The sequence below is a fragment of the Nycticebus coucang genome, chromosome 2, assembly GCF_027406575.1.
Source record: "Nycticebus coucang isolate mNycCou1 chromosome 2, mNycCou1.pri, whole genome shotgun sequence".
Lineage (NCBI taxonomy): Eukaryota > Metazoa > Chordata > Mammalia > Primates > Lorisidae > Nycticebus > Nycticebus coucang.
Window position 1 is genome coordinate 184,316,263 of NC_069781.1, and position 17,867 is coordinate 184,334,129.

Consider the following 17,867-nt stretch of genomic DNA (forward strand, 5'->3'; position numbering starts at 1 on the left):
GTTTGAAAAGTACCCTAAGCTACTAAAGAGAACAAAGATTCCAGTTCCAACTCACTGTCAGTGGAGTGTCCTCAACGTGTCCCTTTAATGGAGGTATGCACTGGAGTTAGCACCTACAGGCAACCCCTCTTGCCATTATTCCATCCACTACAAATCTCACCTCTTCCTTTTCATCCCCACAACCAACTTCTAGACTCCCTCTGAAGAGATGCCATTTTCAAAACAAGGTAAAACCAGGCGGCACCTGTGGTTCAGTGGGTAGGGTGCCAGCCCCATATACCGAGGGTAGCAGGTTCAAACCAGGCCCCGGCCAAACTGCAATAAAAAAATAGCCGGGCGTTGTGGCAGGCGCCCATAGTCCCAGCTACTTGGGGAGGCTGAGGCAAGAGAATTGTTTAAGCCCAGGAGCTGGAGGTTGCTGTGAGCTGTATGACGCCACAGCACTCTACCGAGAGCGATAAAGTGAGACTCTGTCTCTAAAAAAAAAAAAAAAAAGGTAAAACCTGGAACCACAATAATAGACATCTGCTATCCTGACATCTGTTATTTAGTGTTCCTCTGTGTTTAATCTCATATCTGTGATACCTGCACTCTGGGAAGCCAAGACAGGAGGATCCCTTGAGTTCAGAAGTTCGAGACCAGCCTGAGTAAGAGTAAGACCTCATCTCTACTAAAAATAGAAAAATTAGTCAGGTGTTAGACACCTGTAGTCCCAGCTACTCTGGAAACTGAGGCAGGAGGATCAACTAAGCCCAGGAGCATAAGGTTGCTATGGGCTGGGCTGAGACCACAAAACCGTAGCCTGAGCAACAGAGTGAGACTATCTAGGGAAAAAAAAAAAAAAAAAACTCATACAATTTCAGCCTACAAACACAATTAAAAACAGGGTAAAAGAGGAGGCTGCTCAGTTTCCCTTCATTATAAACCCAACAGCCCAGGAAGGGTTGACTTCAGCCACAGCTTCGAACACCTGGAAACCAAACAGCCCCTTGATCTCAAATTGTTTTCCTTTAACTTGATTCACTAAAAGCACAGCCCTCAAAAGCAGCCCTAGACAACAAAGAAACATCGAGCCAGCTTCCAGTCAGGTATGGAAAGGCCTGCCCCTGAGACACTATAACCAAGACAGACTTGAAAGGCCGGGCAGAAGCTCCACCTGTCACCCAGCACTCTGGGAGGCTCAGGCAGGTGGCTCGCATAAGCTCAGGAGTTGAAACCAGCTTGAGCAAGAGCAAGACCCCGTCTCTAAAACAATAGCCAGGTGCTATGGCAGATGCCTATGGTCCCTGCTACTCGGGAGGCTTGAGCCCAAGAGATTTTTTTACTTTTTTTTTTTTTTTTTTGAGACAGAGTCTCAAGTTGTGGCCCTGGGTAGAGTGCTGTGGTGTCCCAGCTCACAGCAACCTCAAACTCTTGAGCTTAAGCAATTCTCTTGCCTTAGCCTCCCAAGTAGCTGGGACTACACCTGCCCACCACAATGCCCAGCTACTTTTTTGTTGTCATTGTTGTTTAGCAGGCCCGGGCCAGGTTTGAACCCGCCAGCCTCGGTGTATGTGGCCGGCGCCCTACCCACTGAGCTATGGCACCACCAACAGCCCAAGAGTTTAAGGTTGCTGTGAGCTGTGACACCACAGCACTCTTACCAAGGGACAAAGTCAGACTCTGTCTCATTAAAATAAATAAATAAATAAGGGGGTTGGGGGCGGGTACAATGGCCCTGTAATACTAGCACTCTGGGAGGCCAAGGCAGGTGGACTGACTGAACTCACAGGTTCAAGACCAGACTGAGCCAGAGCAAGACCTCATTTCTAAAAATACCCAGGCATGGCCAGCGCCCGTAGCTCTGTGGGTAGAGCACAGACCACATACAACGAAGGCTTGTGGGTTCAAATCCGGACCGGGCCAGCTAAAACAACAATGACAACTGCAACAAAAAAAATACCCAGATGTTGTCCCAGCTACTTGGTAGGCTGGGACAGTAAGCTCAGGAGTTGAAATCAGCTTGAGCAAGAGCAAGACGCCATCTCTAAAACAATAGCCAGGTGCTATGGCAGATGTTGTCCCAGCTACTTGGCAGGCTGAGACAAGAGAATTGTTTAAGCCCAAGAGTTTGAGGTAGCTGTGAGCTGTGATGCTACAGCACTCTACCCGGGGTAACAGCTTGAGACTCTGTCTCAAAAAACAAATAAATAAATAAAAATTAAAATAGCCAGGTGTAGTGCCAGGTGTCTATAGTCCCAGCTACTCCAGAGGCTGAGGCAAGAGAATCGCTTGAGCCCAAGAGTTTGAGGCTGCTGTGAGCTATGATGCCACAGCACTCTACCAGGGGTGACAAACTGAGATGCTGTCTCCAAAAAAAAAAAAAAAGACAGGGCAGCACCTGTGGCTCAGAAGGTAGGATGCCATCTCCATATACCGAGGGTGGCAGGTTCAAACCCGGCCCCAGCCAAACTGCCACAAAAAAATAGCCGGGTGTTGTGGTGAGCACCTGTAGTCCCAGCTGCTCGGGAGGCTGAGGCAAGAGAATCGCATAAGCCCAAGAGTTAGAGGTTGCTGTGAGCTGTGTGATGCCACGGCACTCTACCCGAGGGCGGTACAGTGAGACTCTGTCTCTACAAAAAAAAAAAAAAAAAAAAAGAACCAGCCTGCCCACACTGACATTTTGCATCAGGGAGCCAGGCTTCCACACTACACAAATTTAAGATAATAAATCTGTACTGTTTTAAGCCATGAAGTTTATGGAGATCTCTTACAGCAGCAATAGAAAACTAACAAAAACAGCACTGAAATGCGAAAAGCCTCAGAGTTTCTCTGGACTCTGGGTGCTCCCGTTTCCGTCCCACCTTCCACATATCCTGCCACCTCTCCCTACACACTTTCAAACTGCCTTCCACTCCCCATCCCCTGAACCAACATATTTGGGGACCTAGAAGAAAGCTGTTAAGGAGAAGGTACAGGTTAAACTGTAAAACAGATTTTCTGCTCAACTTTCTAGAATTCGCTGTGCCATCAGGCTCTACTCAAATGTTCTTTTTTTCAATTAGAGTTTGATAGTATGCTTTAAAAAGCCAGCATCTGATGAAAACCCAAGTTTGGCATAATCAGATCTAATCACTTTCTCAAAGAAAACAGAAAGTTCACATGTAAATCTTACAATTACTTAAGCAGAAAATTAAAGCCCAGGTAACTTTTTTTTTTTTTTTGTAGAGACAGTCTCACTTCATCGCCCTCAGTAGAGTGCTGTAGCATCACAGCTCACAGCAACCTCCACCCGCCACAACGCCCAACTACTTTTTTTTTTTTTTTTTTGAGACAGAGCCTCAAGCTGTCGCCCTGGGTAGAGTGCCGTGGCATCAGAGCTCAGCAACCTCCAACTACTGGCCTCAGGCAAGTCTCCTGCCTCCACCTCCCAAGTAGTTGGGACTAAAAGTGCCCGCCACAACGCTCAGCTATTTTTTGGTTGCAGCTGTCATTGTGGTTTGGCGGGCCCGGGCTAGATTTGAACCTGCCAGCTCAGGTGTATGTGGCTGGCGCCAAACCAAGCCCAACCCAACTATTTTTTTGTTGGGGTTTGGTAGGGCCGGGTTTGAACCCGCCACCCTCGGTATATGAGGCTGGCGCCCTAGCTACTGAACCACAAGTGCCGCCCAACTTTTTTAAATTTTATACCAAAAGATAAAGCATACAATTAAAAAACATCTTTCTCATGTGTTACGAGAAAAAATGTTCTGTAAGAAAATGTTTTGTTTGTTTTGTTTTCTGAGAAGGCGTCTCAGTCTGTTGCCCCAGGCTGCAGTGCTATGGGGTCAGCTCGAGAGATCCTCCTTAGTAGCTGGGACTACAGGCACTTGCCATGTCTGGCAAATGTTTTCCATTTTTTGGGCGGCACCTGTGGCTCAAGGAGTAGGGCACCGGTCCCATACGCTGGAGGTGGCAGGTTCAAACCTAGCCCCGGCCAAAAAAAAAAAAAAAAAGTTTTCCATTTTTGATTTTAAAAAGGGAAAAAAAGCTCTTACTCAGGCTGGTCTCAGGACTCCTGAGCTCAAGCAACCCACCTGCCTCCATCTTCCAAGAGTGTTCGGATTATAGGCATGAGACCAGGGGCAGCCTAAGAAAATTGTCAGTCAGCATACTTCATATATTCAGTTCTAAACTACAGAACTTCCAATTTCAGGTAGACTACTCTCTCTTTTATTTATTTTTTTTTTTTTTTTGAGAGACAGCATCGCCCTAGGTAGAGTGCCGTAGCGTCACAGCTCACAGCAACCTCAACTCTTGGGCTCAAGCAATTCTCTTGCCTCAGCCTCCCAAGTAACTGGGACTACAGGCGCCCACCACAATGCCCGGCTTTTTTTTTTTTTTTTTTTTTTTGGTTGCAGTAGTCATTGTTGTTATAGCTGGCCTGGGCCAGATTCAAACCCGCCAGCCTCAGTGTACATGGCCAGTACCCTACCCACTGAGCTATGGGCACTGCCAGGTAGACTACTCTCGAAGTAACAAAAATATATCTATGTATGAAATTTAAATAAATTCAGAGCAAAACATTCAATACTAGCAAAGAAAAAAAATCACAAAGTCTAAAAATTCCTTTAAGTCATTAGCAACCACAGCTGTGGAACACGCATGTGCTAACAGAACACTGCAAACTCTCAACACATTTTTGAAACTCCGAACAGTTGTATTTTCTTCTTTACAGTCATCTAAAAAGATAAAATTTTTCTTTTAGTATTCTTCACATACTTTAATTAACCAGACATCTTAGCAATGTTTTTTCTTTTTTTTTAAATAGAGTCTCACTTTTTTGCCCGTGGTAGAGTGCCTTGGCATCACAGCTCACAGCAACCTCAAACTCATGGACTCAAGCGATTCTCTTGCCTCAACCTCCCAAGTAGCTGGGACTACAGGCACCCGCCACTACGCCTGGACAATTTTTTTAGAGACAGGGTCTCCCTCTTGCTCAGTCTGGTCTCCAACTCCTGAGCTCAAGCAATCCACCCACCTCGGCCTCAGAGAGTCAGAGGATTACAGGTGTTGGAGCCACCACACGAGGCCTTAGCAGTAATTGTTTAAAAGCTAATCCTTTCACAAGGGTGTTACTTTGGGTTTTTTTTTTTGGCTTTTTATTTCCTGTTTTGCAAGATGTAAAACCACATTTAGAAATGTGGGGAACACTAACAAGGCTTGACTCAAGAGTCACAAGGTCCCTGTACTGCTTCTCACCCTATTTTATATAAGTTTAAACAGTATAGCCATAATGATCTCAAGTTTACATTATCATCCAGAATTAAATTAAAGTCTTTTTTGTTTATTTTGCTGGATATGAATGCGTTGGGAATACAGACTAATCCAAACTTTGGTCAAAACCTTATGAACCAAGCATTCTATGCAATTTTCCCACCACTTGTAAATACTGTATTCATTATTCCAGAACATTAGCATTCTACTGCCATGGGGAGGGCAGAGAAGGGGATACTTACTATGAATGTGCATGAATGTGCCAAGAAAAAAGGTCTATTTGCTACCCTTCAGATGAAAAATAACCTCTGATATCACAAAGTTCTAAGCATTTACAAGTTAAATTTCAATTACAGGCATTCTTTTTCTTTTTTTTTGAGACAGAGTCTCAAGCTGTTGCCCTGGGTAGAGTGTCGTTGCGTCACAGCTCACAGCAATCTCCAACTCTTGGGTTTAAACGATTCTCTTGCCTCAGCCTCCCAAGTAGCTGGGACTACAGGTGCCGGCCACAACGCCCAGCTATTTTGTTGTTGTTGTTTCAGTTGTCATTGTTGTTTAGTTGGCCCGGGCCAGATTCAAACATGGATTCAAACCTGTCACCCTCAGTGTAGTGACCAGCACCCTACTCACTGAGCAACAGGCACCACCCCCCTCCAGGCATTCTTAGAAATCACATTTTTTCTAGATTTGAACTGACTGTATTATTTTGTAAATGTTAATTTTACAAAGGACTTTACATCCTTTTGTTCTATAATGGAGTTCCACTTTATGAAAAGGCTCAGAGAACACCTGAACCCATCAGTTTCCCTGGTGGCTTACAGATGTTTCTGTTTTAATTACTGATATAGTATCAGCCATGCCTAAAAACTAACAACCTCAAAGTCATTTTTAGAGTTTATTTATTTATTTTTGTAGAGACAGAGTCTCACTTTATGGCCCTCGGTAGAGTGCCATGGCATCACACAGCTCACAGCAACCTCCAACTTCTGGACTCAAGCGATTCTCTTGCCTCAGCCTCCCAAGTAGCTGGGACTACAGGCGCACACCACAACACCCAGCTATTTTTTGTTGCAGTTCAGCCGGGGCCGGGTTTGAACCTGCCACCCTCGGTAGAAAAAGTAGTGAGGAAGAAAATGTTTTACAGGCTTGGCGCCTGTAGCTCAGTGGCTAGGGTGCCAGCCACATACACTGGAGGTGGCGGGTTCAAACCCAGCCCGGGCCTGCCAAACAACAATGACAACTACAACCAAAAAACAGCCAGGCAGGTGCCTGTAGTCCCAGCTACTTGGGAGGGTGAGGCAAGAGAATTGCTTAAGCCCAAGAGTTTGAGGTTGCTGAGAGCCAACCTTGAGAGGGATGCCACGGCACTCTACTGGGCAACATAGTAGAAACTCTGTCTCAAAAAAAAAAAAAAAGAAAGAAAGAAAATGTTTTACAAATTTTACTGAAGCTCAACATAAAAATTTTTAACTTAAGGGCGGCGCCTGTGGCTCAGTCGGTAGGGCGCCGGCCCCATATAGCGAGGGTGGCGGGTTCAAACCCGGCCCCGGCCAAACTGCAACCAAAAAAAAAAAAAAAAAGAATTAAAAAAAAAATTTTTAACTTAAGTAATCAAAAATGTTTTGCACTGAGAGAAAGCTAACATTTTCTTTTTTTTTTTTTTTTTTTTGTAGAGACAGAGTCTCACTTTATCACCCTCGGTAGAGTGCCGTGGCCTCACACAGCTCACAGCAACCTCCAACTCCTGGGCTTAAGCGATTCTCTTGCCTCAGCCTCCCGAGTAGCTGGGCCTACAGGCGCCCGCCACAATGCCCAGCTATTTTTTGGTTTGCAGTTCAGCCGGGGCCGGGTTTGAACCCGCCACCCTCGGTATATGGGACCGGCGCCCTACCGACTGAGCCACAAGCGTCGCCCGAAAGCTAACATTTTCAAATAATGAACAAGTGCACAGTGGATGTTTTATAAATGGAACAAAGAGTACCTACAGATTTTCAGGATAATAAATAATTCACAGCACAGATGCCAAAGACAGGACTGGAAACAAGTCTTGCCCCCAGCCAGTCATAGGACAGAGTAACTGAGACAGCAGTACCAACAGCCACTTCAACCTCAGCCCCCAAGAGGAAAGAAGCAAAGGGGTGGGCATCCCAGAAGCCTGGACTTCCAATCAACAGCTGTTCTTTTCAGCCTTTCAAAAACCACAGCCATATTGATAGACTATTTCTTTTATTTTTTCCACACAAAATCCACTTAAATCATTATTCACAGAACCAGCTCTAGCACTGTGGGATTTCCCCCATGGAGAAGGCCAATTCCCCTCCCAAATACCCCTGCCTCTTACTGCAACCCAAAGAGACTAAAACAGGTCGTGATCTCCCAAATATATCCATAGTCAGTCTTTTCCAAACCAACCCACCAGCCCTGCACCATGGCTCAAGCCTGTAATCCTAGCACTCTGGTTGGCTGAGGTGCGTGGACTGCTTGACCTCGGGAGTTTGAGAACAGCCTGAGCAAGAGGGGAAACCCCATCTCTACTAAAACAGAAAAGTAGCCAGGTAGGCTCCAGTAGTCCCTGCTACTAGGGAGGCTGAGGCAGGAGGACTGCTGGAGCCCAAGAGTTTGAAGATGCTGTGAGCTATGATGACACCATAGCACTCTACCCCAGAGCAACAGTCTTTAAAAAAAAAAAAACCTTCTGCCAACTATCTAAGTTTCATTTTCCAAAAAAATCTAAAAAACATAAATGTAAGTGGGAAAACAATAACACTCGATTCCATTTGATGTTATTTTCCCCCCCAAAGAGATTATTTTTTCATTAAATTGCTAAAATTTTCAAGGGACTCCACTATGACAACAAACCATTTGCTCTTGTTACCTTTGGCCAGAGGTACTCAAAGCTATAGATGAAACTTAATTACCACAAGGAGGGCAGCAACAAACTACACTCCACATAGACAAGCCTTTATAACCGGAACCTTTATGGAAAGGATGTGGAAACCAGAAAAAACTGCTTCCAGCCTTCAACTTTGCCTTAAAAGCAGGAGACTACTAAAACTGCTTTCACAGGAAGCATTTTCTTCCCACAAAGACAACTTCCCTTTAATTATTTTATCTCTTATTCTGACCCCATTTTTTGAAAGCCATGCCCCACGCCAACTATAAAAGCAAACTTATGATGAAAACGTATGGCAAGACTGGGTGCCCGTGGCTCAGTGAGTGGGGCGCCGGCCACATGCACCGAGGCTGGTGGGTTTGAGCCCGGGCTGGGCCTGCTGAACAACAATGACAACTGCAAGCAAAAAATAGCCAGGCATTGTGGTGAGCTCCTGTAGTTTCAACTACCAGGGAGGCTGAGGCAAGAGAATCGCTTAAGCCCAAGAGTTTGAGGTTGCTGTGAGCTCTGACACCATAGCACTCTATTGAGGGCAACATAGTGAGACTCTGTCTTAAAGAAAAAAAAAATTACTCAAACGCTTTCATATACAGGCTTTAAACAACTCAAAAAATACTTCTTGAGCCACTTCTACAACTACAGTGTCACGTAGGCTAGGTATAGAGTGCCAAGAAGACTGTCTATCTCCATCTTCATGACAGCCCTTAGGGGAGGGTAGACATTAAACTTTGTGTTAATGGCTAGGTGCTGTAGCTCAAGCCCCTAAGGCGCCAGCCACATACACCAGAGCTGGCAGGTTCGAATCCAGCCCCGGCCACCAAACAACAATGACAACTATAACCAAAAAACAGCCGGGCAATTGTGGCAGGCACCTGTAGTCCCAGCAACTTGGAAGGCTGAGGTAAGAGGATCGCTTAAGCCCAAGAGTTTGAGGTTGCTGTGAGCAGTGACGCCAAGGCATTCTACCCCAGAGCGATAGCTTGAGACTTTGTCTCTAAAAAAATAAATAAATAGGGTGGCGCCTATGAATCAAGGAGTAGGGCGCCGGTCCCATATGCCGGAGGTGGCAGGTTCAAACCCAGCCCTGGCCAAAAAGTGCAAAAAAAAAAAGGAGAAAGAAAAACAGCATTTCCAGTTGTACCATGTAAGTATATGAAACACTATTAAGTACACAGCTGAGTCTGATTCTAGCTTAAAAGATACCATGGATAAGGTCCATCAAACAAACAAAACAATAATAGGAATATCTATCAGAATTAATAACGTAGTCATTAAAGTAGATCGTTTCCTAAGCCAAAAAAGGCTTTCAATTCCAATTATCTAACTGCCTAAGTTCCAGAAGCGAAGGGTTGACTCCCTCTTTCACGTAGATTTAAAATAAAAACTGAAAAAGCTGAATTGCACAGAAATTCCATTTGAAATTCAAATTAAGAGAACAGTACTGAAAACGTCTCAAGACAATAACTAGTTCATTCAATCTTTGTATACGGTTATCAGATGGACCACACTCGATGGCACATGTCAGGCTACACAGTATCATCTTCACTCACTAACTGATGAGTATCTTGCAATTGAGAGAAGTTGGTCCATTACACTCATCACTGGAGAGATGACGGGACTTACACATGGTAATGGACAGATCAAAACACTTATTTTGGCAACAAATGCAGATAATTCTCTGAACCAACATTTACTGATACTCTCTAATTATGTTATTTAATTGATGGTGGGCTCACTGCCCATATGCAAAATAACTCTCCTCTCACATCTGATGAAACATAGCCTTACCATGACAAATCCACTTACAAGTCCCAGGCACACAAAGCTTCTCAAAAATTATTCTCAAATACAAACAGCATAGTTTCTTTAAACTCTATTTGTAGAAAGTTCTACTTGTCACTGTTATCAACACTGTAATTACAGCTAACATGACAGCCACTAGTTACCAGCAGCCCATCTGGATGAGTGAAGATGAAAGGCGCTGCTGGTGCAGCGTGATTAACATGGCTGGTCCAAAGAAAAGCATCTGATAGTGGCAAAGCAATTTAGAAGCCAACACAAGTTAGAACTGCAAATGAGGAACTCTGGGACTAGGTAACACCTTTAAAAATGAACCTCTAAATTTTGTTATGTATATTTTACCACAGTAAAAATAAAATTGAGAACAAAAAGCTTCTGAAAGTTTCAAGTTTAGGTCAAATTTAGCAATATCTTTTGCACAGCTTTTCAAGGGACTCAAGAGGCATGCACAAAGAACAGAGAAAATGTCACAGCAACTTGGTCTTTGTTCCCTCCCATGCCATTCCATTCAGGTCGCTAGCCTATCAAATGAGATCCAGCTCTAAAACCAGAAAGTACAGAAAGAGAACAGCTGAATAGAGAGGGTGGGGGAGGAAACACCAACTAGAGGGAGATCCAATGCAAGGGTCACAATCAAAGTCGAAGATATTGTGTTTATTTAACTACAGTTGCAAAGTAATATGAGAATACTTGGGCAATCATTCTCAAAAGACACAAACAGAATTCTAGGTCTTCCAGGGCAGCCAACATTTAATAAATCAAGCTCCCAAAGACTCTAAATAAAGACTCAGGGTCTCTGTTTGAACTATCCAAGTTATGTCATTGACTGGGTTTACACAAACCAAAAATACTAAGTTTCGCTGGGCGCCTGTACCTCAGCAGCTAGGGTGCCAGCCCCATAAACCTGACCTGGAGGGTTCAAACCCAACCCGGGCCTGCCAAACAACAATGACAACTACAACCAAAAATATTAAGTTTCAAGGGCATTTTTACTGAATAAGCCTCATCATCTCCCCCAAAAGGACCAAAAGAGCCTAAGTTCTGCAGTTCAACAACTATGTAAACTTCCACTCCTTATTTGAAAAGGTAAGCCTATCACTCGAATCACTGCAGAAAACTTTCCAACTATATAAGAAAGCCTAAAATCTGATTTCTCTACCAAAAAAAATGTCCAAAACAATCCTGTTCTTGCAAATGAATATAAAACTTTTCATAACCTGCAGAAACTACGAAACCTAAGCATGCTACATCTTAACTGTTAGAAGGAAAATAGTTTTCTAAAGCATAAGACCTTCTTAGACCAGCTTAATCTTCCAAAGCTCCTTGGAAGCCGGCAGACAAGACTTAGCCGTCCAAAAACACAACAGAAGCAGAAAATCTTAATGGGGTACCAGGAAAAAAGCAGGCCTCAAGAATAATAAAGACTTGTCCCTAAAAACAAAACAGATACAAAATTTAACAGTACAATTCCTCTTTGAGAGGGGACTGAATCCATGTGGCAGGGCCAACACACACACACATACCCCAACACACACACTCTCAACACACACAGCTACCGCCCTGCCAGGAGATGATGAAATGAGGAACGGAAATTAACATTTCAGGCAACGTCTCACATTGTTCCTTGAGGCCAAGGGCTGCTCTTGCAGCCGCCGCCGCCGCCACCGCTTTCCTCCCACCCACCCCCCGTCCCGCCCACCCTCCCCCGTAACACCCTCCGCGCCGCGGCCCCGCATTCCTGCTCCTCCTCTAGCCTGCGCGCGCCTCCTGCGGCCCCGACGCCCCCGGGTCCCTAGCTCGCCCGCCCCCTCCGGCTCGGAGCCCGAGAGCCGCCGGCTCCCATTTCAAAACAGCGATAATAATAGTGACGCTGAGCATAAGGACTGCAAGGCAATGGCGAGGCGAGGGCGCCCCTCCCGCGGGTCGGAGGTCGGCGTCCCCAATCACCAGCACCCCGCGCCCAAAGTCGGCCCCCCAAGCCTCGAGGCCCACCTTGGAGTCGTACCCCCGGACCCCACAGTCGGCCCCGCATGCCCCCAGGTTCGCCCCAGAACCCACGGTGGGACCCCCAGGCCCGCCCCGGAGCCCACGGACAGTCCGCGCAAGTCTCCAGGCCCAACAGGGAGCCCCAGGCCCCCAGGCTCGCCCCGGAGCCCACGGGCAGTCACCCAGACCGGCCCCAGAGACCACAGTCGGCCTTCCAGGACCACCGGAGCCGACGGACGGTACCCTCCCAGACCCTCAGGCCCGCCGCGGAGCCCACGGACAGTCCCCGCAGGCCCCCAGGCCCGCCGCGGAGCCCACAGTCAGCTCCCAGTCTCCCAGGCTTGCCCCGGAACCCAGGGACAATCCTCTTAGATCCCCCAGCCCGCCCTGGAGCCTATGGACGGCCCCCAAGACCCCCAGGCCCGTTCCGGAGCCCACAATGGTACCCCACGTCCGCCCCGGGGCCCAGAGACGGCCCCTCACATCCCCCAGCTCCCCAGGCCCGCCCGAGGCCCGCGACGCTGTTCCTCCGGCGGGGAAGGCCTACAGGCCGCAAGGCCGCGCAAAAACGCCCGCGCACACCCCCGCCCGAACAGCTGCACCTCTTACCTGGCTCTGAGGGCGGCGCGGCTCGGTGGCGGGTCGGCGGCGGGGCGTAGGCGCTGCCCATGCAGCCCGCGGCTGCGACTCCCGGGCCGCGCGGCCCTAGCGGGAAGGCGGCGGCGCGGGCTCCGGCCGGCAGAGCTGCGGGGGCCGGGCGGGAGGCGAGCCCGCCCCTCGGGCGCGCCCAGTGCGCGGCGAGCGCCGCGGATCCCGGTGCGGGCGCTACTGCGGGGGCGTCTGGCCGCGAGCTTGGCGGCGGCGCCTCCCCGGCTGGGGCCCTCGGTCCATCGCGCGCCGTCTCGGGGCGGCCTCTGGCTCCAGGACCCAGCGGCGGCTGCGGCGGGCGCCGGCCGCATGAGACACTCCCGCCCATTGGCCCGCCGTATCCGCCACCGCCATTGGCCCGCCCCGGCCAAGCTGCAAAGGCTGAGCACGTCACGCGTCGGGAGGAAATGCGCTAACGGGGTGAAGGGGCGGGCAGGAGATTGACAGCTTATGTGACAGGCCTGAGGCGGGACCAGAAGGACATCCCGGAAACGATTGGTTAAGGTCGTACGTAAGGTCGACGGGACAAGGTAATAGCGAGCAACAGGATTGACTGCGTCGCAAAAGGGGTGGGGTTTTCTTGCTTGGAAGTAAGGATTGTTCTTTCCAAGTGCCGGAACCGATGGGAACGTACTCTACAAACCAGTTTTGGTATTACAGGAGCTGGAGGGCGAGATGTCGGCCGTGCGGGCCGAACTCTGCTCCATATGGACCCGTCATCTCTCGCCCGTTCCCGGGCTGCTCGAGCCGGAGTCCGCCCGGCCTCTGGGGACCTCGGGCGCGCGCAGCCGCCCCCCGCACGCGCCTCGGGATGTCCTTTCTCGGAACGAGCGCTGCAGCTGTGCTTTGCTCGCCAGGGTCCCGCGCTGCTTCGCGCTCCCCGCGTTGAAGTGGGGAGTGGTGAGAATTAAAAGTGGCATGCGGACACCTTGACATCGCTCTCGGCGGTGACAGCCGTCGGGACAGGTTGGCTCTGCTCGCTTCCCGGGATCCTTCTACAGTCCCCCGTGCGACAAGAAAGCTGAACCTTGAGGGAGTCTTGTAGTTTAGGTCATATAAAGAAAAAGTAAAGTACGTCGGCTAGTCAAAGGCGTTAATTTATGCTGCGGGAGAAACACAGTCTTGTACTTCATTATTTAGCTCTACGAAACATGAAAAAGTAAGATGCGAATATGTTCGGTAATTTTTTTTTAAATTTGAGACAGTCTCAAGCTGTTGCTGTGGGTAGAGTGCCGTGATGTCAGAGCTCACAGCAACCTCCAACCTCGGGCTCAAGAGATCTTCTTGCCTCAGTTTTTTGTTTTTGTTTCTTTTTTCCATTTTTAGTAGAGATGGAGGTCTCACCTTTGCCCAGGCAATCCACCCGCCTTGGGTTCCCAAAGTTCTACGATTACAGGCGTGAGCCACCCCTCCCCGCCTGTGTTCAGTAATTTTGTTTGCAAAGTTAACCTAAAATTAATCAAGCTTGTAGTAAGTCTGGGTACTACAGAAATTGGTGTACTTGTCTAGGAGAAATAAATCAAAAAAACTAAATGATCTCTCTCATCCCTTTCCACTCTCTCTCACTTTCACTATTTCTCTCTTCTACACATTCAGGGAAATGACTCTAGTAACAAACGAGCAAACTATACAAGTGACCCGTGAAACTGTAGTCTTGAACTGCATACTTTAAATTTGTGAATTGTGGAGTGTGTTAATTACATCTCAATAAAAATGTTATTTTTAATTTAAAAAAAAAAAAAAACTAGGGCGGCGCCTGTGGCTCAAGGAGTAGGGTGCCGGTCCCATATGCCGCAGGTGGCGGGTTCAAACCTAGCCCCCGGCCAAAAACCAAAAAAAAAAAAAAACTAAATGAGGGCCAGGTGCCATGGTTCACTCCTGTAATCTCAGCACTCTGGGAGGCTGAGGTGAGTGGATTGCCTGAGCTCACAGGTGAGACTCTGTCTCAAAAAAATAAAATAAAATAAATGAACAAAATTGATGCTCTCTTTTTTTTTTCAATTTCTGTATTTTACTAGGCCCTAAGACAACTGGTAAACAAAGTACTCTGGGCTCAAATTATGAAACCATGGAAATTGCAAATTCCAGAGTGGATGGGATCAGAAGGATGGCTTTTCCCACTCAGGCAGCATGTGCTGCCTTAAGAGGACATTCTCTTGTCCAGCTGCCCCTGTTTAAATCCCAGCCTTGTTAATGACTGTCACCCTGAAAGCCTTAGCTTCTTTATAGGTAAAAGATAGGAATTAGCACACATTTCTTATGGTTATCAGGAGCACTGAATAAAGAGGAGGTGGGGGGGCTGGATCCTACCCAGCAGGAAGTACATTCAGGTGTGTAGCACACCACCTAGGTGAAGGGCACAACTACAACTTGGACTTTACCTTACAAATGCAAACAATGTAACCTAATTGTATGTACCCTAATATTCATCCGAAATTAAAAAAAGATTAAAGAGGGTGTGAAACCAGTGGACCAGCACTTGGCACGTATGTGGGACTTTGTGGAAGTGTCACAGTTATGCTATAACTGGACTTTCAGAGTTCTCCAGGCAACCAGTTTTTTTTTCTTCCTGCACACAACCAGTAACTTCATGAGATGAGGGTTGAACACCTGATTTTTTTTTTTTCTTGAGACAGAGCCTCAAGCTGTCATCACAGCTCTGCCATCACAGCTCACAACAACTTCCAACTCCTGGGCTCTCAAGTGATTCTCCTGCCTCTGCCTCCCAAGTAGCTGGGACTACAGGCGTCTGTAGTTTTTGGTTTTAGCTGCTTGAACCACAGGCGCCGAGCCTAAACACCTGATAGAAACAGCCAGCCCATGGCTCCACAACCATAGCAGAGTGGTTACAGCCACACATACAACAAGGCTGGTGGTCTGGGCCAGCTAAGCAACAAATAGCCAGGCGTTTTGGCGGGCACCTGTAGTCCCAGCTACCTGGGAGGTGGAGGCAAGAGAATCGCTTAACCCAAATAACTGGAGGTTGCTATGAGCTGTGATGCACTCCACCCAGGGCAACAGCCTGAGACTGTCTCAAAAAAAAAAAGAAAGAGTGGGCCAGGTGGCTCAGGCCTATACCCCCAGCACTCTGGGAGGCCAAGGCAGATGGATTCCCTGAGCTCAAGAGTTTAAGACCAGCCTAAGCAAGAGTGAGACCCTGTCTCCAAAAACACTAGCTGGGCATGGTGGCCGGCACCTGTAGTCCCAGCTACTTGGGAGGCTGAGGCAAGAGAATCACTTAAGCCCAAGAATTGGAGGTTGCTGTGAGCTGTGACACAACAGCACTCTACTGAGGGCAACATAGTGAGACTTTGTCTCAAAAACAAAAACAAAACAGCCAGCCCGTGGGGTAGCAAGAATTCATAAAAAGATGATCAGGGCAGCGCCTGTGGCTCAAAGGGTAAGGCGCCAGCCCCCTATGCCGGAGGTGGTGGGTTCAAACCCAGCCTGGCCAAAACCTGCAAAAAAAAAAAAGATGATCAAAGGGCTCCCATATTTGCCTCATTGTAGAAATTATCTGGTAAAATTGTAGTGGTGCTTGCAAACATAATCTTTCCTCACTATAGCCTGGAACTCCTAACCTCAAAAAATCCTTCTGACTTGGCCTCCCAAAGTGCTAGGTTTACAGGAAAGAGCCACTGACTGAGGCGCCCCCCCACACACATCTAGAGAATTTAAATTAGGACATATGAATAAGCAGATAGTTTGCCTTGGAAACTGAATCTGAAAATATTCTAAAGCAAAAACAAGCCAAATTTCCACAGAAGCAGAGCCTATAGGTAAAAAACCTATGGTAGGCCAGGCAAGGTGGTTCCTACCTGTAATCCTAGCATTCTGGGAGGCTGAGGTGGGTGAATAGTTTGAACTCAGCAATTTGAGGAACACCCTGAGCAAGACTGACACCCTATCTCTACCAAAAATAGGAAAATTGGCTGGGTGTGGTCGCAGACTACTGTACTCCCAGCTACTTGGGAGGCTCAGGCAAGAGAATCACTTAAGCCAAGAGTTTGAGGTAGTTTGAGGCTGCTGTGAGCTAGGATAATGCAATGGCACTCTACCCAAGGGCTATAGAGTGAGGCTGACTCAAAAAATAAAAGTAATACACCTCCAAGGGGGCGGCGCCTGTGGCTCAAGGAGTAGGGCGACAGTCCCATATGCCAGAGGTGGCGGGTTCAAACCCAGCCCTGGCCAAAAAAAATAAAAGTAATATACCTCCAAGTAAATTTTTTTTTTTTTTTAATTAAAGCAGGGTGCCTCTTTATTTTACCACCTCTCCTTTTTTTTTTTGGCTGGGGCTGGGTTTGAACCTGCCACCTCTGGTTTATGGGACTGGCGCCATACTCCTTGAGCCACAGGTGCCGCCCGTGACTCTGTCTCTTAAAAAAAAAAAAAAAAAAATGGGCTGTGCCTGTGGCTCAAGGGAGAAGGGCGCCAGCCCCATATACCAGAGGTGGTGGGTTCAAACCCGGGCCGGCCAAAAACTGCAAAAAAAAAAAAAAGATATTTTAACGTATTACATTAAGTAAAATACAGAATTAAAGTTAATTTCACGGGCGGCGCCTGTGGCTCAGTGAGTAGGGCGCCAACCCCATATGCCAAGGGTGGTGGGTTCAAACCCAGCCGCAGCCAAATTGCAACAAAAAAATAGCCAGGCGTTGTGGCAGGTGCCTGTAGTCCCAGCTGCTCAGGAGGCTGAGGCAAGAGAATCGCGGAAGCCCAAGAGTTAGAGGTTGCTGTGAGCCGTGTGATGCCACGGCACTCTACCCAAGGGCGGTACAGTGAAACTCTGTCTCTATAAAAAAAATAAATAAATAAATAGAAAAACTGAGGCAAGAGGATCACTTGAGCCTGACTTAGAGGTTGCTGTGAGCTATGACACGTTGGCACCTCTACCCAGGGTGACAGCTTAAAACTCTGTCTCAAAAATTAAAAAAAATAGGGCAGCACCTGTGGCTCAGGGAGTAGGGCACCAGCCCCATATACTGGAGGTGGTGAGTTCAAGCCCAGCCCCAACCAAAAGCTGCAAAAAAATAATAATATATAAATAAATAAAAGATATGTATGAGCCAAACAGGCCCTGCTTCAGAGATTTGGAGCCAGCAGATCTGGAGTGAGATCCAGAAGGGTTCACCAGAGTGGCTGAAGGGCCATCTCTGAAAAACTCTCCTAGAGTCACCTTCTGTCCTCAACTAGTGATGCCCTTAGCCAAGCCTCCCTTCACAAAGCCTGCCCTGAGATACCCTCTCCATCACCACCTGACTGGAAGCTCTTGAACTCTTTCTGCAAACACTGCTCAGGGGCTTCT

The 17,867-nt window shown here is 47.6% G+C and overlaps 1 protein-coding gene across 2 annotated transcripts in view; it reads right to left on the minus strand.

The window, feature by feature from the left end:
* ANKRD11 (ankyrin repeat domain containing 11) overlaps positions 1-12,825 on the minus strand; it is a 195,964-nt gene extending 183,139 nt beyond the window's left edge. For both annotated transcript variants that reach the window (XM_053555393.1, XM_053555375.1), the window contains exon 1: positions 12,524-12,825. The gene's annotated coding sequence lies outside the window, so the exon portion shown is untranslated. The remainder of the gene's footprint in view (positions 1-12,523) is intronic.
* Positions 12,826-17,867: the final 5,042 nt, after the last annotated feature.